The sequence below is a fragment of the Brachycentrus maculatus genome, unplaced genomic scaffold (genome assembly GCF_059751285.1).
Source record: "Brachycentrus maculatus isolate JH-2025_06_01 unplaced genomic scaffold, ASM5975128v1 h1tg000553l, whole genome shotgun sequence".
In the NCBI taxonomy this organism is placed as follows: Eukaryota; Metazoa; Arthropoda; class Insecta; order Trichoptera; family Brachycentridae; genus Brachycentrus; species Brachycentrus maculatus.
In genome coordinates this window covers 44902-69869 of record NW_028281296.1, presented here as the reverse complement: position 1 = coordinate 69869, position 24968 = coordinate 44902, and the positions used below count along the sequence as shown (strand labels likewise).

Below are 24968 nucleotides of genomic sequence, written 5' to 3'. Positions count from 1 at the left end.
TCCAGTATGTAAGAATAATCCGGGGTTCAGATCTTGCATACCTACAAATAAAAGGGTCTGTGCTTAATAAAAGCTTTCTCAATCCAACATAGATAGCTGTTGTGATCTCATATGTCATGAGATTGAGCAATATATCTAGGATTCCTGAAAATTTGAGAAGTGTAGTAGAATGATAAATGTTGAACGCGTATAAAGTGATCAGTTAACCAGACTATGACTGATCCAAAGCCTTGTAAATACCCAGACTTATATGATCTTCTTCATCTTTGTTGAGATCTCAAACGTTGTGTATGATGAAATAGAAATATGGTCGATAAAAGAAATTTAAATAAATAATTAATACGACTTTTAAAAAAGTTATCGGATTTTGGTTGTACATAAATACCTAAATAAAGTACCTTTTTAAAGCGTCCTGTATGATAATCGTAAATTTGTAATAATCTTACATTGTAGTCACCTTGTATGTATACTAACTACAATTCATTTAATCCCTCGTGTAGTTTATAAGGGATTGGCAGTACATTAGATGTTTTATGTTTCGTATTATAATAAATGAAGCATTTTCAGCTCTACAGGAAAAACTCGTATTCGCCAGCTAATAGCGTAAATAATTTCATTCCGTCCGTATCGTTAAGTGCACTTTCTGTTATTAAAGGTACTTTTAAAAATGTATTTGGTGTATAAAACTTTCATTCTTCTTCTTCCTGGCTCCATCCCAACTTATCTTTGTAGTCTGTTGGAGTCAGCTCTCCTCGTCCTCAGGTTGTAGGTCCTTCTACCATGGACAACGTCACCTAGGCCATGCCTTCGAATCATGTTATCTTTCTGTAGCAACCATGAACTTTTTGGCCTTCTTCTAGATGTCTTTCGAGGAAGATCCACGACGATTGCCTGGTTCATAATATGTTCAGGTTCTCTGCGTCCTATGTGCCCATACCATCTCAATTGCCTTTCCTCTACCTTACTACTGACGTCAGTTACAGCCAGGCATGAATGCGTGAACTCTTTATTTTATCTCTAAGGAACATCCAGATGACCATAAATTATATAATATTCATTTACGTATAGTTATCTAATCCTATCCGCTTCAAATAGTGCATAGGGCACTGCATCGTATAGGAACATCGTTAACTTGATTGTAAAATACGTTTATTCATTATTATTAATCAGTTATTCAATCATTTATTATGATAATTTACTGGTATTTTATTTATTGTTTCGGCATTAACTTTGTGGTAAGACATGTTACAATGATTAAAGAAAACACTTCATAATTTGGCCTTTATATAGAACAAGGTGTAATAATTATTACACATTGTTCCATATAAAGGCCAAATTATGAATTATCTTGAAAATTTAGAAAAACAAAAAAACCTGAATTCTAATAATAATTTATTAATAATATATTGTTTCAAAATTCTTCGCCATTGCTTTCCATTTTTCCTTTGTTTTCAAACTCCGTTCCTTGACTAACCCCTTCCCCTTACTTTCCCCTCTCCTTATTTATGGAACAATTTTATATTTTACATTTTAGTTTTTATACAAACCTGAATGATGGAAGTTTAACTTCTGAAACATGTAGTCTATAATAAAACTCAAGTGGTAAAAAACGAAGTGTTTTCTTTAATCATTATAATTTACTGGTATTTAAGATTGAGATGTTTTTATTAAATATTCATTTCTATTTATTTATTTACGTAATATTATATGAAATTATATATAAACTGCTGATTCTGCCTATATAGGGCCTTGCTAAGCCAGAAATAAATTATTTATGCAGATATACCCGTGTATCACACACATGATCGTACATACAGTTCTCTTATATTCATAAAATTTAAAAATAAATTACTTTCTCGATTATAATTGATTGTCAAAAGATTTCATAAAGGTTAAGCCCAGTGAAGATATCAACATTTAATTATTTGTTGATGTTCTTACTCACACATACTGCACATATGTATATTCAGGATATCTACAGTTAATTTTAATCGAATATGAAAGGTTAACGAGGTTTATCGGGTAGTAAGTTCACATGTAAACTCGGAATAAAATGTGTCGGTAAGAAACTTGAAAGTTGATAATAACTTCAATTAAATTTGAAAGGAAAGAAATGAAAACCCTGTGTTCGATAAATAAAAAAAATGTTTGATGGTAAAATTGAATTAATTAATAATAGAAGTTTTATTAATATCGAATTTAAAATTCTCAAAAAAAGTTGATAATATTATATGCAGCGACAACTGATTGACTAACTTACAATTTTAATGCTTCTCCACAGGCATAGGCAGAGAGAACGCCAGACCAATCTGTCTTCGCAAACAATATTCGCCTCTTCCACATTCATGCATCTCCTCATACATACTCGCCGATCATTCCGACTCCTGAACGAACTGACTACTTTCGAGTATTTGAAAGACTTGATCAAGCCAATTTTGCTATTTCGCTATTCGAACATCTGACGTCAGGTCACACCCATTATTTTAGAATAAGCATTGGGTTTTTTTTTAGGATATACTGAAAAAATATTTACCTTTCAATAACTCTTCTTTTCAGAACTACATATTTATATCGAAGAAAAACTGTTTTCAACAAAAAAACGGTGTTTAAAGAAAATAATCCAATTGGTACGTCAAATGTTATCTGAGTTTCAAAAAAAAATAAGTTGAGATTTATTTATTTAAGTCAATATTTTGCTTAAAAATACTGAAATTGAATCACGTGTGTGGTAATCAAACGCGTCAACCACTATATCAAGAAGGCGGACACTTAACACCTGATGATTAAACCACTGTCACTAACCTGTCAAAAAAAACCTTTTAATAACTTTCTAATTAACAAAATAAAAAACAAATAAATGTGAGTTGAAATTTTTGGCAGTGCGTTTTTAATTACTTCCCGATTTGATTCATCATTAAAATAATATTGATTGATATCCAAAATGATATTCTAATCAATTTAAATTATACAACTCGAAAATGATATAAAAATTTTAATAACAGGTGACCACTAGTGAAGCTCTTTTCGTCGACAAATTGATAATAAATTGAAACATGAACACCTCCTCGATAATTATATTTAATCCATACAAGCGGTATTATTTATTTTTATTACATATCAACTATGAATGTCTATAATATAGAGACTAATTATATGAAAGCGATTTCTTTCAGACAACCTTTTATAAACACATACTCGTATAATCATGACGATTAATTGAAAACAAAAAAAAGAGAAAATTTGTAAAAGTAGAAACCGATCTATTCTAATCATACTTTGGTACGTCCGTATTTCATACATATGTTTAACTTCAGTAATTCTTTACAACATATTGAGTATGGTTTTGGTCTAGTGTAGACCTGATGATGGAATGATTATTCTGAAACCGGTAGATATTAAGCAATTTTTTTTAAATTCTGGTACCTATTACAAAAAGTGAACGATAAATGATACGGAGAGTATAACATTTTGAGTGTGTCCAAATACTTGTTCGTAAATCTGGATTATTTCAGATTATATGAGTTATTTTTCAAATTATATAATAAATAAACTGAAAAATAACTCCTTTAATTAGAGAACAAGTAGTATTTGGACACATTCAAATTGTTGTAAATAAATTTTCTGGTCAAAGTATAAGCAAAATGTTGTAAATAAATTTTCTGGTCAAATTATAAGCTAAAAAAATAAAAAAAAGAGAATGATATTTTCTGGCGTTTCTCATGTTTGTGATTATAATCCAGGATTCGGACCTCACATACTAATAAAAAGAGTTTATATCGAATACACATCACGCGCTGGCGCGTGATGTGTATTCAATATAAACTCTTTAAACACTCTGTGTTTGATAATGTCTTTATAAAACGAAACGCGTTACATATTTTATATGTAAATAAAGTAGAATTCAATCCATTAACCGTGTTTAATTTTGGATATATTACCCAACAATGTAAAGAAATGTATTTTTTTAAATATGCATCTCTTCTGTGTTATTATTGTATTTTTTTTATAATTAGTTTTAGAAAATATTGACCGCTAGCAGCAACACGCGCCTAACCTATTTCACCTCAACTAACTAACCTTTGACAACATAAAAATAATTATATCAACGTTTATCTCGCACTCAGGGTGTTGCAAGTACATAAGTGGAGTCAAACGGTCTTCTCTTCGGTTCTGAAACCCGATTCACTAATAACACTTTAACACCTTCACAACCGATCACCATATATCAAAGGTTTAAGCAGTTACGATGAAGGGTTAATATTATCCACAGTGCGCTCGTGATATAATGCCTTCGGTCGATAATATTTGTTGCCGCTATCCGAGAGATATGCAGTTGATATAATGAGAGGGTTGTTCGTGATTTAAGGCCGATAGTTGGCCAGGTGTATTAATGATAGTAGAATAGTAACTAATACTTTATCTTTACAATGGTATTTTATGATTTTGATAAAAGTGATGTTATTACAACCAATTAAATAACCATTATAAACAATCAACGAACTGTATCTTTGGAAATAAAAATCTGTTATTGTGTATAAATAAATATAAATATATATATATATATATATATATATATATATATATATATATATATATATATATATATATATATGTATATATATATATATATATATATATATATATATATATATATATATATATATATATATATACATATATATATATATATATATGTATATATATATATATATATATATATATATATATATATATATATATATATATATATATATATATATATATATATATATATATATATATATATATATATATATATATATATATATATATATATATATATATATATATATATATATATATATATATATATATATATATATATATATATATATATATATTAATATATATATATATAAATATATATATATATATATATCCATACAATCCATACTAAAATTGTCATAATATTCATTTATCTACAATATCAATCGCTAATTTTAATAAAGTTGAGCGCTAGGAGAAAGCTTCTTGATCTGATTAACTTATAAAAAATTTAAAACAATATTTTAGACTGTCCCTTGTTATTACAAATAATGAAAATTTAAGCCCTAACCAGAAACACGAGAAACCGTTAAATATTTTACTCTATATAATATGTATTATAACAACTTAACAACTACCATTACATTTGACAGATGAAAATACATATTTTTTTGGAAAACAGATTTTTACCTCAATGGTAGCGCCATCTGTTTAATAGAACCGCAACGCACGTTACACTAAACCCTGCTCCATTACACCATTCACTCTGTTCCCAGCATTCACTCTCCTTTCTGTATCTTTATCAATATTTCCATCCCTAGAAAACATACTTCCCAAATATACGAAATTATCTACTTGTTGGAAAATTTCAACATTTATTAATATCTTACGCAAATCTACATTTATCTATTTCAAAAACCATAATTTTGGATTTGCCAAGATTCATCAGCAAATCAATTTTCCTTGCACACATTTATACACTTTTGTTACCAACACCTGCGACTCTTCTCTCCTATCGGCCAGAAGAACAGCATCGTCATAAATTATTAATATAATATTAAATTTACTCACGTACCTTCCTATATATTTATACATATTTTCTTAATTGGTAACCAAATTAAACGCCCATAAAACAAAAGTTAAAAGCACCTTTGAAAAAAAATAAAGCTTTAGTAACCGCGCGTCTGAATAAAGCTTGAAATAGATAGCGTGTTTTTATTGTTTTACGATCGGCTGTAAAATGGCTCCAAGGGATGTGACTCGGAGGTCCGCAAATGAGTAAGCAAAAATACCGCCTTTGGGCAACGTCAGTCATTAAAGAAATAGCAGTAAAACCACACCGGGTGAGAATGAAAAAATACATACAAATCATAACCCACTTTATGGGTTGAGTTTGAGGCTATCAGACATTTATTTGTGGTTTTGCACGATCGACTCAAATTTCAACAGTCATCGCGTTCTTTGGAAAATCACTCTAATTGTAAAATGATGTATATTCTGACTACCTTATAATTAATCATCATGTTTTGATTCTTTTTTGTAGTCCAACAAAAGCCAAGATTCTGAATAAATATTTTAATAATGCATATATATCACTCACTCCTTTCAAGAACGTCATAAATAAAAAATATTAAATTTTCAGTTGTGCATGTTTTCGGAATGTCCAGAAAATGTACTATATCCTAGCAAAAGTAGCATATTTTTAATTTAATATTTACCCGCTATTGGGCAGAAAGTGTTGTTTTTGCATTTTGAAAAAAAGGCATTCTTTAATAATTTTTTTAAATATACTAAATATTTTTCAAATGGAGAAAAAACATTCAGGTTTTAACTTAAAATATCTGTTGCACAGTAAAATGTTGAATAAGTGGCGTGATGTTTATTTGAATACATTTCATTATATTCTTAAACTTTAAAAACGAACTCCTGAAAAATTAAGTTTTTTTTAATATATGACGTTGTTGAAAGGAGTGAGCGATATGTGTTAGAAATTTGCGTTAAGTGTTTATTTTCTAATTTTATATCGATATTCAAACGTTGGTATTCTAATCACGTAGTTGAAAATATAAATTTATGTTATTTTTGTATCCATCTTAATATGCTTGATTTTTAGTAGGCGTACTTACTTGCCAAATTAAAATTTCTTCTAGGCAATCTTATTTTTTTTGCTATATTTCTTCTAGTCTATTATGAAAACATTTACATATTCTAATTCTAAGTGCAAATTAATAAAATTACCCTAAGGCAATAAGTGTGTTCGAAACTTGATTGAAAATATTATTTTTTGACATCTCGTCAAAGATGAAGAAGAATATGGAATATTCTTCTTCATCTTTGACAAGATGTTAAAAAATAATATGAAAATAACTCCTGTAATTGGAGATAATCCAGATTTTGTGAACAAGTATTTGGACACACTCAAAATGTTGTAAATAAATTATCTGGTCAAATTATAAGCTTAATAATTAAGATGAAAATGGTATTTTCTGGCGTTTCTCATGTGTGTGAATATAATCCAGGATTCGGATCTCACATACTAATATAAGAGTTTCTGCTTAGTAAAAAAACTTCTTTACATCTCACCAATAGATGTCTCTAGTGAAGTTCTAGTGATTCAAGAACAAGGTTTCAAAATTGGTTCATATATATAGAACTTCCAAGAATTTGAGTAGTGTGGTTGTCAATAATGGGTAGAATTGGTGAATGTTACACGTGTGTAAAGTGATCACTTAAACCAGCCTATGACGGTCGTCAGCCCCGTAAATGCCCAGACTTCAATATTCTTCTTCATCTTTGACGAGATGTCAAAAAATAATATGAAAATAACTCCTGTAATTGGAGTTAATCCAGATTTTGTGAACAAGTATTTGGACACACTCAAAATGTTTTTGATTGAAAATAGCGAAATAAATATGTGAACATTTTCATTCAACTCCATGCGTCACTTCCATTAATATTGGAACCAGGACCCCGTGATAGGCTTTTATTTGCTATAACTGATTTCAGTGCTCCATTCGCTTTGTTCCCACCATTCTCTCTCCTTTCAATATCTTTATCATTTATTCTATCCCTAGAAAACGTGTTCAAAATTTTACTTTTCAAATTATTTTTTTTTTAAATTGTGTAATAATGTTAATAAATATATATAACAATATTAATAAAACTGCCATTGAACTGGAATCTGAAAATGTCGTAAAAGTTTCATTTTCAATAATACCTAAGAGTCAATTTTGCAAAGCAAAGCACCCATAATACCCCTACTTTACAATTTCCCAACAGGGTTTACCGATCGTTCAGAATAATATTCAATCACTACCTCCTCGCTTTAAAAATTATAATCAGGTCTCCGCACTTCGTAGTATTCAATTTCGCCAACGGTTAAGTACAGTCCAGCTTGATTATAATAATCAAGGAAATTGCAATATCTCGGCTGCGGTGCCCAGTATACCATTATATTTAACTCTGCGTCCCCGTTATATTTCGATTTTTTAAAGTACATACATATTTAAGTTAACAGACTAATAAATATTTACTGTTGCACATGCGTTTAGCAAATAAAATTAAAGACGTAAAGTAAATTTAAGAACCGGCCTGCTTATTATACATAATTAACGCTTTAACTACCAAAATCCAATATATAGGCATTCGTTTCTCTAGCTAAAAATACCGGATCCGTCGGATCTGACGTCAATGATTTATAAAAGTATCTGATATATTTTAGACAGTATGTAAAGAATTGTTGGGTAATATATCCAAAATTAAACACGGTTAATGTATTGAATTCTACTTTTATTTACATATAGGATATGTATATCAATATGTAAGTAAAAGTAGAATTCAATACATTAATCGTGTTTAATTGTGGATATATTACCTAACAATTCAATATGGAATCCTACAAACTGTCTGCAGTTACAATAAATAAATATGTAAGGGTTATGAAAAAAAAATCGATTTGTATTTTTTTTTTTTAATTTTTATCGATATTTAGGATTAAGTGATCATTGATATCTTACAATTAATTGTAATATTATAAAAATTCTTTAAGGAAAATGAGATAAGCAAAGGCCATTAAACCAATTTTGTTTCCGTGAAAAAAAAATTTACTCACACCCCTACTGTATTTTTTTTTATTACCAAATGTCGCCCATAATTATTTTGTGTCTCTATTACTGGTGATATAAAGTGGAAAATTAAAGGCCCTGGTTAAACTCGTTATAACCAAGTTCGACAGTAGTTAGTTACCTTACAGTATCCCCGAGGCATTGTCTTTTGTTCACGTGTTGTTAAGTAGCGCGTCACCCAAATATGAAACCGACTTCGACTCTAAAACTCTCCATAAATCCAATCAACAGTAACTATAAGGGGACATAACTGAAAATTGCATACGTCTACCGCAAGTTTAAAGTTAACTATTTATTTAACATGCGTAACTTTTGTTTATCTTCCAGTAAACTGTAATTGTCAATTAACGCAGTGAAATGTAGTATACGTTTCTTTTAGTTCACGGTTAATCTCCCGTTGGAAATTTAAGCATACAGGTTGTCCCGCCTGTTATTTGGAGCATTATGTTTTACTACTGATTACAATAATTTTAAAAGTATCTTGGTCGTGATTTTTAAGTTAACTGGTATTTTTTCTTGCAGTTACACAAACCCGGAGAGCTAAATTAACTATCGATGCACGATTTTGTTTTTTATTTTTTAACCCTCTCAACTACAAAAAAAAGCAGAATTTAAAAAAACAATTATAATCCAATATTTGTTTGTAATTTGTATTTTGTTTTAATTTCTTTAATCCGAATTTTTCAAAATCATGAGTAAAATTACTGTGAGTAAATTATTATTATCAGTTTAATTCCATATTATTGAGCTTTTCTTATTTACACGTTACATATTAAATAACATATAAGGAATGTATTTACACTTTACGTTTTATATAACTTAATATATTTTTAAAAAGTTTACAATTTAGTTTATATTTAAAAAAAGTTTACATTTACAATTTACGTAACATATAAAAAAATGTAATTGGAAAATACACGCACAACAAACAATTATTACATAATATGAAAACATGTATTGTCAATTTATATTCTAGACACTTGGTTCAAGTTATTTAAATAAGTAATTACATAAACATATATTATAAAAATAAATATAATTTTTTAATGTTTTTAAAAAAAATTAAAAAATGAGCCGCAAAGTATCATTAAAGAACATTAAAATATTTGAAATAATTCAAATATGTACATATTTTAGTCACTTACATAAATAAGTACGGTAAAAAAAAATATTTATGCATATAGTAAGTATATGATATAGTAAGATAACGACAGTGATTTAATGTAACATGATAGAACTATGTATTGGACAAAATATTTGTTTTAAATGTTGAAGTGTATTTATAGTATTGTAGATAATACATCATCGAACTTATTATGAAGTTATTTTTAGAATTTTCGACTATAATTTGACATATTGTTGATTTTATTATATCAATTGAAATTTAACGACTAGATATAAATCGATGTGTTCTTTTAGTTTTTTTTTTAAATATGATAAATTTATTAAATTTGGTAATGGCTAAAATATTTTATTTTTATATTCAACATATAAGCGTGAGAGGGTTACTTTTCCCATATATGGATGATAATTAAGAAAGCAATATTGATACAGAGATAGTGATAAGTGATATTAAGTTACTCGTATTAGACTCGTGCAAAAAAGCATAGTTTGAACAATAAATTTACTAGATAATCTTCACCGTATGACTTCCGCGCCTACTTCGCAATAAATAGAACTCGATTAAAATCTATTTTTAATTTAAATACAAAAATAAAACAATTGTTTGATCAGTTTTTTGATGACAAGTTTTTACAGATGTTCTCAACAGGTGAAGATACAAACTGTTTCTACATATTTTGGTTTGTTAAACACACACATTTTTTTCCATCTGTATAATACCAACATCATTATTTTATGTCGCTATGCATGAAAATCAATAAAAATTATTATATCATATGAAAAATACATCCAAAAAAATGAATACTACTACTACTATTATCCTCACGCCGTTTCCCCGAAGGGGTAAGAGGAAAGGATGAAACGCCACACTCTTCTGTCCTGACATACACTCCTACATTTACAATATTGTATATGTTACTCTTGTAACTATGTTTTTTTTTATAATAAAAAAAAAACTTTTTGCACCGCGGACACCTTTGGCGTTGAAAAAACGCGCTTAGAGTATCAGAAATGAAGACTCTAAGAAGCATATCAGGCAAGAGTCTTGGAGATAGAATAAGAAACGCCAGGATCAGGGAAATATGCGATATCGAAGATATCGTCAGGTGGGGAAAGCAACGAAGTGGACAATGGTATGCGCGTGAGAAGTGAATGGAACCATCCAGACTCGCCCACATCTCACTGTATGGCCAACCCCATGGAAGAAGTCTCCCGGCAGACCACCGAAGAGATGGATCGACAGCTGGGAATCGACATCGCAGAAGGCTAATCCTTCTTTAAAACAGGCCACAAGACCAAGAAAAATTACAATAAGAATAAATAAATCTTGTCTGTTTTGGATTCCTAAAAAGGTAACTCGTATTATCTCGTCATAAAATGCCATATATGTATATAAATACGTGTTTTTATTGCGGTTTCTGCAGCTTCCTTCGACAATAAAATGACTCATCCAGTCGAAGCAATTAAGAGAAAATTGAAAACGATAAAATAAGATCCTTAATTTATTTTCGGGATCGGGTTTCTTCCGTTTTAACAGACGCGTTTCCGGTAGACCCTTTCCAAATGGGCGCATAAAAAAGGATATTGCATAAATATTATGCAAACGTATTCATGCGTTTCCTTTTTTGTTTCCTTATTGTTTTTACTCTTTTATATATGCTAATTTTAAAATTAACATATTGTACATAAAACTTATATTTATTTAACAAACTGTACCGTTCTACGTGTTGCTGTGGCTCAGTATGGTCAAGTGAAAAAGAAATTACATAGAAAGCTTAAAACATCCTAATGCTTGAGAATCAAACATTCGAAAGGAATCAATATTTTGTATTGCGTGTGTTGCTATTACGTTCAACAGATGGCACTGCCAATGAGGTCAAGAAGTTGGAAAACATAATTTTATCTGTCTCAGTAAGAAATAAAACGTCTTCGTCTCTATACATCAGCAAAAATTTCATTCACATTCGTCAAAAATTTCAAAGCAATCGATAAATCAGCATTCAGAGATTAAGGAAACAAACGAACTTTTATTTTTAAAAATGTATATAGATAAATAAAAACATTACTTACTTACGTACTTATAACCCTTATCCGCACCCAATGGTGCATAGGGCACTGCATCGAATTGAAGGAGTGTTATCTTGATCGTTACTTACATGAAGGCAAGGTGATCACTCTTGCGCTTCAGGAACCAGTCCAGGGTACTATTGAACAAATATTACAGTGTAAAATCACTAACATTTATTTTCACCCCCCTGGGAATCGCACCCGGGACCTCCAGCACGGTAGCTAAACACGCTGACCATGACACCACGGAGGCGGACAAAGCACAAAAAAATAATAAAAACATACGCGTAATTAAATGTAACGTTGTGTATAAATTTTGGAATAATCGGTGAACAACTTGAGGAGATTTGAGATTTTGGACAGACTAATATTTACATTTTTATTTATTAAAATATCCTAGACTGGTACCTGAAACGCAGGATTAATCACCTTGCCTTCATGTAAATAAATGATCGAGATAAAACCGTGTCCATACGACGCAATGCCCTATGCACCACTGAGACCAGGTAAAGGTTATAAGAAGAATAATAAATTGAGAAACAGTAAAAAAAAATAGAAACCCTAGATTAGAAAATTCTTATCCCATTTTCGATACTTAGAAACATTTAGAATCCCAAGATTATGTATATTTTTTTTTTAATTACATATTACAGAATTTTCCCAGAGCAGCCGTGTACTGAACTTTGAGAATAGGTGTCTGCGAAGAATTTCAGGCGCGCGGTGGTTTAACTTTGTGAGGAATGAAGAGATAAGGCGTAGGACGCAGAAAATCTTGGTCACAACTGTCGTCAAGAAAAGGCGATTCAGTTGGCGTGGCCATGTACTCCGCATGCCCCCCGAGAGCCTTAATCAAGCTTGCCTCTTTTACAAGGCACCAGGTTCGCGCCGTCCAGGACGACCGCTGCTGACAATTCATCGGCAGTTATCGTCAGAACTTCGGGATGCGGATCTGACTAGGGAGGATGCAAGGGAGCTGGCAGCCGACAGAAAAGCCTGGAGATAGTTTGTGGACTCCATATGCTCCACCTAGGCAGCAGATATGGTTTAATAAAATAATATTATAGAATCTATACAAGGAACTCGCATAGTGAGAATATTCTAAATATTGCGTATGCACAAGTATTAATATATTACTCATTTACTGATGGACGTCATGATCAATTAGACAGTATGTTCAGAGCCATTTAAACCTCTAATTATGTAGCTCATTATCATGCAAGAAGGAAAATCGGCACTCGAAATTCAGTTCTCGCTGACAAGTTAACACTTTAAATGTAGCCTTGTATTCCGCTTGATGCGTACACTGATTTGTTGCTTCTTAAACACCCATGCATACGCCCCGTACAGGCGTGTAATTAACATGTCTTCCGAGTCTATAAACGGTGAACCTAGGAGGAAATCGAATGATTAATACACAACACTATTGAGTTCGCATATTTTTTCGAGAATTCCTTTACCATTCATGCCAATTTGTACAACTGTATAATTAAAATCTTCTTTGGCGTAGTAAAAAAGTAATGAAAACATCAACGAATCACGAGTCATGGTAATCAGTATTAAATCGCTCCACTAATAATTATTACGTTTAGGACAAGTTTCACAATTTTTTGTTCAATCGAAAGTTAAGAAAAAACAAAGAAAGCGTTATAATCAATGGTTATTATAATAATATTAATTAAAAGCAATATTTTTTAAATTTTAATAATTATTATTGATTTGTCAATTGATTCGGCGTTAACTTTGTAGAGTGGCGTCATTAAATTATGTTTAATTCAATTACTAAATCAGTGTCATATTAATGTATTTTAGAACACATGGTTGATATTAATTGAGTATCAAACAATATAAGTAATGGTTCATATTTCCATGAAGCTCAGAATTAACCTTTGACAACCAGTTATTTATAAATATCATCTTCTTGGCTCCATCTCAATTTATCGTCTTTGTAGACTGTTGGGGTCAGCTCTCCTCGTCCTCGGGTTGTAGGTCCTTCTATTATGGACAACGTCACCTAGACCATGCCTTCGAATCATGTTATCTTTCTGTGGGGTCCATAATTTTTTTGTCGTTCTCTAGATATATTTCGAGGGGTACGAGTTACTTATAGTTACTTATAGTAAATCCAATAAATCATTTTAATCGACTTTTCTGTGTATCGATTTTTTATGGAGCAATATTTTGAGATAACCAATTAACATCGTAAAAATATTAATTAAAACACAATTTTAATACAATGTAAAAGCTATATAATAAACAATTTTTAAAACTCGTAGAATATTTGATAATTTTAATAAGTTGTGTCTAAATTGAAAGCATTTAGTTATTCACGATTTTCATTACACTTACGATAATTAACAGACGCACATATGCATAAATATGTATGTTTATATTTATATCCGTAGTGTAATGGTCAGTACTCTCGGCTACCGGCTACCGTTCTCGGGAAGTCCCGGGTTCGATTCCCAGAGGGGGTCAAATGAATATAAGTGATTTTTTTTTACTGCAATATTTATTTAAAATATTACCCTGGAATGGAACCTGAAGCGGAGGGCTGATCACCTTTTGTTCACGTTTAACGATCAAGATAATACTGCGTTTATATGATGCAGTGCCTTATGCACCATCGGGTGCAAATGAGGGTTAAAGAAGGTATATATATATATATATATATATATATATATATATATATATATATATATATATATATATATATATATATATATATATATATATATATATATATATATATATATATATATATATATATATATATATATATATATATATATATATATATATATATATATACATATATATATATATATATATATATATATATATATATATATATATATATATATATATATATATATATATATATATATATATATATATATATATATATATATATATATATATATATATATATATATATATATTTATACATATATATACATATATATATATACTTTTATATATATATATATATATATATATATATATATATATATATATATATATATATATATATATATATATATATGTATATATATATATATATATATATATATAAAGTAAATACACAGTATTAAATCCAAATGATCTCCTAGTCTGCAATAAGTAGTATCTGCTTAAGGGTACAGAATTGGCTGTATTCTGCTTCCCTTATCTGATGAATCAGTTCAGAAAATCCCCAGTTTGATCTTTCGAATACGCTAACACTTTGCTTAACTAAAACCAAGTGAGGTGGCATGTTATCGACCTCTGTTTATTTTGACCTTTCTTACATTCAAAAGCAACAAATATTACCAGTATTAGTAATCTTACATAAACTATCGCAAGCAGATATTTTAAATTCGGGTAAAATATAGTATGAAAATTAAGATATAATTTTTTTTGTGTTCGTAAAAACGCTATAATTTCACAAAATTGAATTCAACAAGAGATTGATGAATGTTTGTTTTTTTCGGGTTGTGTGTCATTTCATGGTAATTTACCATTATTTTTTACAGTACTACATTGAATTATGTGCATTTGACCTTTTTTTGTACCAAAACATTGAAGAATATTATCAACAACAAAAAAATTGTTCAACGATAGCCAGTTAAGGTTGTACTTTTAAATATACAATACACAACGGCTACGCGAAAAACTAGACGTGTCGTTCGCGCACATTTTTTTAAAACAAACATATATTGAATAATATTTATTTTCATCTTTTTAGTCTGGGAAACGCCTGATAACATGATTTTCATTTATGTATAAATTTAACAATTGTATTTTTTATACTGCTTACAATTTGGCCACGGTATTTGATTACACATATTTTTTTTTTAAATATGGCGGTATTAATCCAGGCAGGAATTTAACTCCCCACCCAAGTATCCACCCTTCTTTCTGAACCTAATTCTAGAATCGCGGTAATATTCTTTAAAATGATAAAGCTAAACGCATTTAAAATATGAAAATTTAATATATTTATAATTATTCCGGTTATAAATAAAAATAAGAATTAATACTAATGGAGAAACATTATCTCACTGGGTGACTGCAAAATAAAATTAAAAATTGAAAATGGCGGTAATGGGTCCTATTACCGACTCCGTAGTTAGCACTAGCGAGGGATAAATATATCTAATACAGATACTCCGCTACTCCTGCTCGGTGCGCGGGCACATTGACGCCTTGTTAGATGTTAGAAGCGAGAGGAAATGTGCATATCAATTTTCAACATCCAGACAGCAGCTTTGGTAATAATGTTTTCTTATATTCAACCCTAGGCTATGCGGTAAATATATTATCTATGTCAGTTGTTCTCAAAGCGTGCTCTGCGGAGCCCTGAGGCACCTTAACGCTTTTGGGAGGACACCGCCGCGTGAAGCAGCAAAATAATAAGAAGAAAAATACAACTTTAAAAAAAGTGTTTTTCTTCTTTAAATTTGATGGTTGTTCACCTTTCAAGAGTTCTTACTAAGAGATGTATATTGAAATGTTTGAATACGAAATAATTATAATGAAATTATTGTAATACCAATGTGGAATATGCATTTAATCATAAATCTAGCATAATCAGACAAACTTATATATACAAAGAAAACATATTTTATTAGCCTAGAATGTAGGCCCTTGATCTTGAACCTGACATGCATCTTCAATTCTTTTCCATTACGCCTGACATTAAACGTTTGGTCAAAAATGAAAATGAAATTAAAAAAACAATTTCATACCCCCTGATAACGGGAACAATTTTATAAATTTTCATTGAAATCAATTTAATGTTATTTAGTGTATTGAATTATATTGTACAGTTTTATATACGTATACTGATTTAGAAAATGGCGTTTAACGTACCTATATGCATAATGGTATAACTTTAATTAAATCATGAACATAAAACCAAGTTAAGTTTATTTTAAGGCTTCGAAAAATATTTAAGGCTTCAAAAAGGTTCCGTCGTCAAAAAAGTTCGAGAATCGCTGATCGTGCATATTTGAACTATCAAGGAGAAATTCATAACTTAATATATACAACTACAAGAAAAATAATCGCAACATTTTTAGGAGTCCAAATACCTGGTAGAATGGTAAATGTTACACGTGTGTAAAGTGATAATTTAACCAGCCTGTGATAGATCGTAAGCTCTGTAAATACCCAGACTTCGATATTCTTCATTTATGTTGAGACTTCAAAATTTTAATTTCTTAATGTTCAAAAATATTAAATAAATTATTGATTATTCCTAAAATATATATATATATATATATATATATATATATATATATATATATATATATATATATATATATATATATATATATATATATATATATATATATATATACATTTTCACGTATAAAATAAATCTGTTTTCTTTTTGTTTTTCTAGTACATATTTATATTTTCTGGAGTAAATTTATTAACTGGAGGAGATTACGACGAGATGTATGGATGAGAAGGAAGCTAGTTGGACGAATGTGGCGTTCCATCTTCTCTGCCTTCCCCTGCAGGGAAAAGGCGTGACATTTCTGTAACGTTGACAATTATTCCAAACGTCAAAGCGTAGTGTCGTGAGTGTGCTCCTTTAGGCCGGGTCCTCTGCCTACCCTTACGGGAGCAATGCGTGACGTGGTGTATTCAGATATCCATCGGTAGCAGAAGCTGTAGTAAGAAGTGGGTAGGTAGGTACTCCGAAAGAAACGCGGGAATTATCATAATAATGTGGTCGTGCGCGATGCGTTTATCTGAACGGAAAACGTGCTGTTACCATCTAAAGCAAACGTTTCTAATGTGGAGGACCCTTAACCCTCAGGAAGCATGAATGTTTATCATCTGAATATTATTTATATTTATAATCTAAGAAAATAACAGTTATATCCTGCACGTTCACCTGCTAAGAACCTACGTACAAGTTATAAAATATAAAACAAAAACACTTGTATAAGACCCCTTTTTGAGCTAATTAATGTAAACATGACAAAAATTATGAAACAAAACACTTGTTTTTTTACCACTTGAGTTTATTTATGACTACTAGTAGTCGGAAGCTAAGCTTCCAACTTCAGGTAAAAATATACAACGAATCACAATACACAAAATATACAAAAACATAATTAATAATAAACTGTTATATAAATAAGGAGAGGGGTAAGTTAAGGGGAGGGGGTTAGTCAAGGGGGTGGAGTCAGAAAATAATAAAAAAATTGAAAGCAAAGATGAAGAATTTTGAAACAATATATTGTTAATTAAATTATTCTCAGAATTTGGGCTTTTTGGGATTTCTGAATTTTCTGAATAATTCATAATTTGGCCTTTGCGCGGTACAAGTTGTAATAATTTTAGTTTAGAGAGTGGAAATAGTGAAACTAGTCTTTTTTATTTTATAAATAAAATAAACATGACTAGTTTCAGAACTACACATTTTACAACATTTTGAATGTGTCCAAATACTTTTTCACAAATCTGGTTTATATATGTGTCTGTATATAACTCCTGTATATGATAAGGAGTTATTTTTTACATTATTGACATCTCAACAAAAAAAGAGTCTTATTAACAAAACCTTTCCTCAAACATAGTTGGCTGTTGTGAACTTACACGTACTGAGTCATGAGATTGATCAATATTTCTAGGAGTTCCAAAAATTTTATGTGGTTGTCAATCATGGGTAGAGTTTGTGAATGTTACTCGTTTTGTAAAGTGATCACTTAGCCCGTAAGCCCTGTAATGCCCAGACGTCTATATTCTTCTTCATCTACGTTGAGATATAAAAAAAATATCTACGCATTTTTTTGTCTGTATCAGGTAAAAACAAGTTTTTTAAACGATTTATTGTCTCAGTGGGAACTTTATCTGTTGAACAGAACAGCAACACACATTAATATTAATTATTGTTCTTGGCTGACAATATGATTACGAAATAGGTGCTTTGTATTTTATTTCTTTTTCATTTAACCATACTGAGCCACAACAATGCGTGGCCGGGAAAAAAATCATTGGGTTGGCACTTGTAGCGTAAGTCAAATCACTTTACCTGCATGAATCTATAATCGTCCAAATAAAGTTACAGTATCTGATGCAATTCTGTGTTTAAAAATAAAAATAAACTTTATTTTGTCAGAAATGATTTGATACATAATGATATCTTTAAATATAAAAATAAAATACTCGTATAACAATATTCAAATAGTTTGTATATTGTTATAAGCTGATGAAAACATCTACACTATAGTTCTCGAAACTAGTCGTGTTTGCATTAATAAACTAAAAAAAGTGGTCTTACAAGAGTGTTTTATTTTTTAGATTTTAATCATCGTGTAATTCCATAAAGTTAATGCCAAGTCAATAAATAATATAACGATAGGTTTTTTTAAATTGTAAGATTTAATATTGTGCGAAAAAGCAGCCTGAAAAAAAATGTGCAAAAACCACATAATTCTATTTCGTTTTATGTATAATATAAATGAGAAAGTAAAATAAATCAGCGTCCATTAATATCTGCAGTGGTTCATTTTGTTTAATTTATTCACGACTGAGATAATTAAACATGACAAACGTTTACTTTAGGATCTGATATACAGCTTCTTATATCCATAATATTGTATTCATAGTCACATAAATATATATTATGGAAACTAAACGGCGTTTTACTTTTTTGGTTTTGTTGGATTTGATTATGGTTTTGATTTTTAAAATCAAAACGCAATTTCATTAAATCAGGTTGCATATAAGGAAATCTACATACGTTTTAAAACAGACATAGCTTCATCCCTTTGTTTTTTTTTAAGGAATTGCAAATATATTAAATTAAAATCACAGTAAACAAACAAGTTCCACTTTTGTATTTTTAAAAACTACTTATCACAAAGTTTAATTTTCTCAAAATACAATACAACGTCTAACGTCAAACAACCACATAGCTGTATTACTCTTAGGGGTGAAAAATCGTACTAAATATTTGAAAATTAATATATGTAACTAACAAAATAGATTTGTTATATAATCAATATATATCATATTATAACTTAATTAAGATGTCGTCCTGTTATCTAAACAATGATTTCTTATTAAAATTCATAATTATAATTGAGTTGCTATAATAATTTTAAAAAATATTTTATGGGGAGGCTCAGCGCTAGTAAAATTATAAGATAGTATTGAGTAGAAAAATTAACTGCGTATACTTTTTTTTTTTTAAATAAAAAGTTTAGTTCGGCTTGACTAAACGGTGGATGCAGTTTGCATTAAGCAATAGTTTATTAACAAAATCATATTCTTATAAGAAGGTATTATAATTCAATAAAACATATATGTAGGAAAAAAAGTGAGGAAAATAAATATTAAATTTAATCTGTCAGGAAACAAACACATCGAATATAAAATAGGTTATTTTACAACTTTTAAAACGTAAAAAAAGAAGTTGGTAACCTTAAATATTTTTTATATTTCATATACATATTATATTTCGTTGTTAATGAAACTATCGTATTAGGTGGTGGATAGTCCATCGTCCAGCACTTTGAATACAGTTTTGTTCCTCCTTTCTTCTCTTACAGTTTTATCTCCTGATAATTTCACATGAAAGTCCAAGCTAAGCACCGTTTAATAATCAAGATTCAAATATTGTAACTGATTCGTTTGTAGCCTAGAGATATGAATTACTATTAGCAAGGAAGAAAGGCGTGTTTTTAATACTTTCGTTTCGTTGTTTGCTCCTAATCTCAAATCGTATCAACAAAAAAATCCAAAAACGAAAGGCATCCCACGTCTTCGAGCATTTTGTTTATGGAGATTTCGCTTGATACGCGGTGTGGAGACGTTGCCTAAACGAAGCAGACATATATTTTTTTAGCTGTAATTTATGATCAAATCGTAAATGAATTGTCTAGAAACCTTATAACGTACAATACGAATGGGTTTCAAACAGTTCGTAGAGACAAATATACGCCATCAATATAAAAAAAATTGATTGTATTTTTCCTAAGAATATGCATTTTTCATCAGTATTTATTAAATATTTTATTATCAAATAATTTATGGCCAAATTAGGACATGTAGAATAAAATATGATGTTATTTTTTAAATGAACAAATCGGTTTAAAAACTTTTAATTTACATTCGTTTGTTGATAGATGCATTATTTTATACAAAAGTTTAAAAAAGCGCACTGTTGTACAACTACCCTCCAGTTATCTAAACCACAATATACACATACTAAAAAAAAGAGATGTTTATGTTACAAAGAAATAAAACAGGGTTAAAGATATTTATCATCTTCAAAGATTAAAAAAAAAACGCTAGTAACGAAATACACTTATATTTGTTCTTCTATGAAAATTAAACTACGTTTATGACGATTTGTTTTTGTATTTGTAAAAATAAAGAAGAAATGAAAATCAGAACAATTAAATGATTTCAACACCAATTAAATAAATTATTGAATATTTAATTACAAATACAAGTTTAATAAAATAACAATAATGATATTCTAGCTTGATTAATCTGCGAATGCAATTCTAAGACCGATTTATTTACTTTATAGTATTATTTAAAAAAAATCAAACAAAACAAGCAAAAGCAGAAATACTGCAAAAAATATTTTTAAAAAAATATCTTAGTTTTTATAATAAACAAATTATGTCAATTAAATAGCCTTGATTATGAGAATTCTTCATGCTGGATAATTGCAATAATTGACGGAGAAAGTGGTAATGCAGCTATTAGAGGAATATTTCTAAGACAGGTGACTTCTTCAGATTCTAACTGGACACTTAATTAAAATAATATGAAGTGCGAGACGTTGAATGACGCAGTAGAACGAGAAACCTCTCTTGCTCTCCTGGGTAAAATAAAAATAAGCCTTCTATAAGATCTATTCTACGCAAGAGAATAAAGATCCATTTTTAACATTATGGAAAAAGACGAATAACGTATCCCTGTAATGTCACAAGTTTTTGATCTGTTGTTTTGCGTTTTTTATTTTTTTTTATTTTTAAGTATCGCACTTAGTTTTAACTATCAGATAGTACAAAAAAAATAAGAGTTTTACCAAGTTTAAGCCAATGTACATATAGTATTTCTTTTCTGTACACGAAGTTAAAATAAATAAAACTGTATTATTTTATATTGGTCAGGAGTCGAGAAAAATTCAATGAATTGCAATTATTTGCACTTATAATAAAAACAAATCTTTAAAGTGATATTTTTTAAAAAGAAAAGCATGGTAAACATACAGTCATAATAGAAATTTCCATTAAACACAATGAAACGGGTTGAAAAGAATATCATTTTAAATGTATAAGGTTGAATTTAGAATGAGCTCGTTTTTTATTGACTTCTTTCAACAACATTTTGAGTGTGTCCAAATACTTGTTCACAAAATCTGGATTATCTCCAATTACAGGAGTTATTTTCATATTATTTTTTGACATCTCATCAAAGATGAAGAAGAATATGGAAGTCTGGGTATTTACGGGGCTGACGACCGTCATAGGCTGGTTTAAGTGATCACTTTACACACGTGTAACATTCACCAATTCTACCCATTATTGACAACCACACTACTCAAATTCTTGGAAGTTCTATATATATGAACCAATTTAGAAACCTTGTTCTTGAATCACTAGAACTTCACTAGAGCCATCTATTGGTGAGATGTAAAGAAGCTTTTTATTAAGCTGAAACTCTTATATTAGTGTGTGAGGTCCAAATACTGGACTTCTTTCAAAGTCAAACCGTTGCAACGCGTTGACGAAAAAAAAAATTTTTCGCCTTAAACCCACAAAACTGAAATTTCGTGTTAATTACAAATTGTTAAATGCGAAATTTATATTGGAGGCATATAATGTATTTAATTTTTTCCTTACGTATTCCAGGTCATGATTTGCGAATTGCATTCGTAAGCATGTATTACATTGAAACATTGATAGAATATAGCACATAAATAAACAAGTCCACATTTCAAATACTAAAGTGCTCTACACTTGTCCCGTCGTGTTAGATCTCGTAACTACACAACTAGTTCGCTATCTATAGATAAATTAAACGATTGATATACCTCTTCCCGACTGACATCTTCCGTGATAAATGCCAACTCCGCAAATAGCATCATGTCTGTGTACCTTCAGTTATATCAGATTTGAATTATTTATGTAAAATGCAATATTTAAGTACAGTAAAACCTCGATATAACGGACTAATTGGGGTGAAGGGATATCCGTTAAAGCCGAAAGTTCGTTATATAAAAATAGACAATAAATATATATAATCCAAATAAAATTTAAAAAAAAAATGAAATACGTTTAAAATAAAGCAAAATATGAACGTCTCAAAACATGAAATCTTTTTTTAATTTTATTATTTGAACACTGTATTTAAATATTAATAAAAAATACAAAACATCAGGGCTCTTTTTCCTTTTTTTCAAGGATATATATTTTATTTAATTTTCAAAAGCAAATTAGACGAAACAATATTTGTGCTTACATAATTACAATCTTTGCTTATATAATTCGTCCAAATGATAAAATATGGTATCGTTATGAACTATTTTTTTTTTGTAAAAAGCTTGATATGAAGTGAGTTCTGGGACGTTTTTTGTTAAAAAAAGCCCTAAATAACAAAAACAAGATTATACTAACTGTCATAGGACGCCAAACCTAAGGATGAGAGTTATTGAAAGGCAAAGAAATTTAAACAATAAAATATGTATTGTAAAAAATCAAACTCCAATACATATTCTTTGAAAAAATTATGTTCAGAGACACGTCTGGCTTCCGCGCGGCCGGTCGCGTTATGAATTTGTACGCTTGAGATCTCACCCGTAAGTTGTGGTTGAACGGAATCGAACCTATAAACTCTGACGTAGAGTCGGATTGGTGTGAAATGTGTTATAATCTTATCTGTATTACTACTTACTATTGACATATGACCAGTATGTTCATAGTTTGTCGTACGCTCCACGCATCCTCGTATGGGGTGCATGTCGTGCGTCGTGCATAGCATTCCTTCACGTCTGGTAAAGATCTCTCGACTTCCATTCCTTCAGCGTGACTGTATCACACACTGGGAGATTTATAACACTTATTAAATAATGTGGAAGATAGTGTAACATACACGTACCGAATGATTAAGTGCGTAGAAAGCGTCGTGGATATTTAAATTACATGAAAATTTGTCGGTGTCATTTCATGGTAACTAGATGCTGTACCGAAAGACGTGAAGTAAAATTTTCTATTTTATTTTGGTATATATATTTACCTGTTGATGAAAATGTCTGTAGTTTTCGAAACTAGTTGTGTGTAATGAAATAAAACTCTTTTCTCATTAATTGACTCGGAAGTCACTTTGTGGTAAAATTTATCCATTTTAATAAATGTTTTACTTAGTAAATTTCACTTTTTCTTAAAATCTACTGTGACACGTGTTTCGATGCATTCCGCAGCATTCAAATACAGTGTTCGAAAATGATGCGGAATGTATCGAAACACGTGTCACAGTAGATTTTAAGAAAAAGTGATATTTACTAAGTAAAACATGAATTAAAAATGAAATAAAACTCATTGAGTGGTATTATACAATATATATATATATATATATATATATATATATATATATATATATATATATATATATATATATATATACATATATATATATATATATATATATATATATATATATATATATATATATATGTATATATATATATATATATATATATATATATATATATATATATATATATATATATATATATATATATATATATATTTATATTTATATATATATATATATATATATATATATATATATATATATATATATATATATATATAAAATAAAAAAATGCTGTTTATCCTTAATTTAAACATTGAGTGTATGTCTCACGAAACGAAACCACCGCATGCCTAAAATTATTCGCAGGCATCAAGGATATTTTTAAAGTTGGGTATACATCTGCTCTGGGTCCAATACCCTTATAACAATACGTATGTTTACTAATTTTATTTATTTATTAATTTAAACAGCCCGATTCATCAATCTTCTTCACCCATGCAAATTGCTGTCACAAGCTGTAATTATAAGATATGTCTTTATTTAATAATTAACGACAACTTGAACATCATCAGCGAT

General features: G+C 29.4%; 1 protein-coding gene across 1 annotated transcript in view; it reads left to right on the top strand.

Moving 5' to 3' along the window:
• Positions 1–24968, top strand: part of LOC148301512 (ras-related and estrogen-regulated growth inhibitor-like protein) — a gene marked incomplete at its 3' end in the record, with an annotated part of 189714 nt that overhangs the window by 142609 nt on the left and 22137 nt on the right. The gene's annotated exons all lie outside the window — the stretch shown is intronic.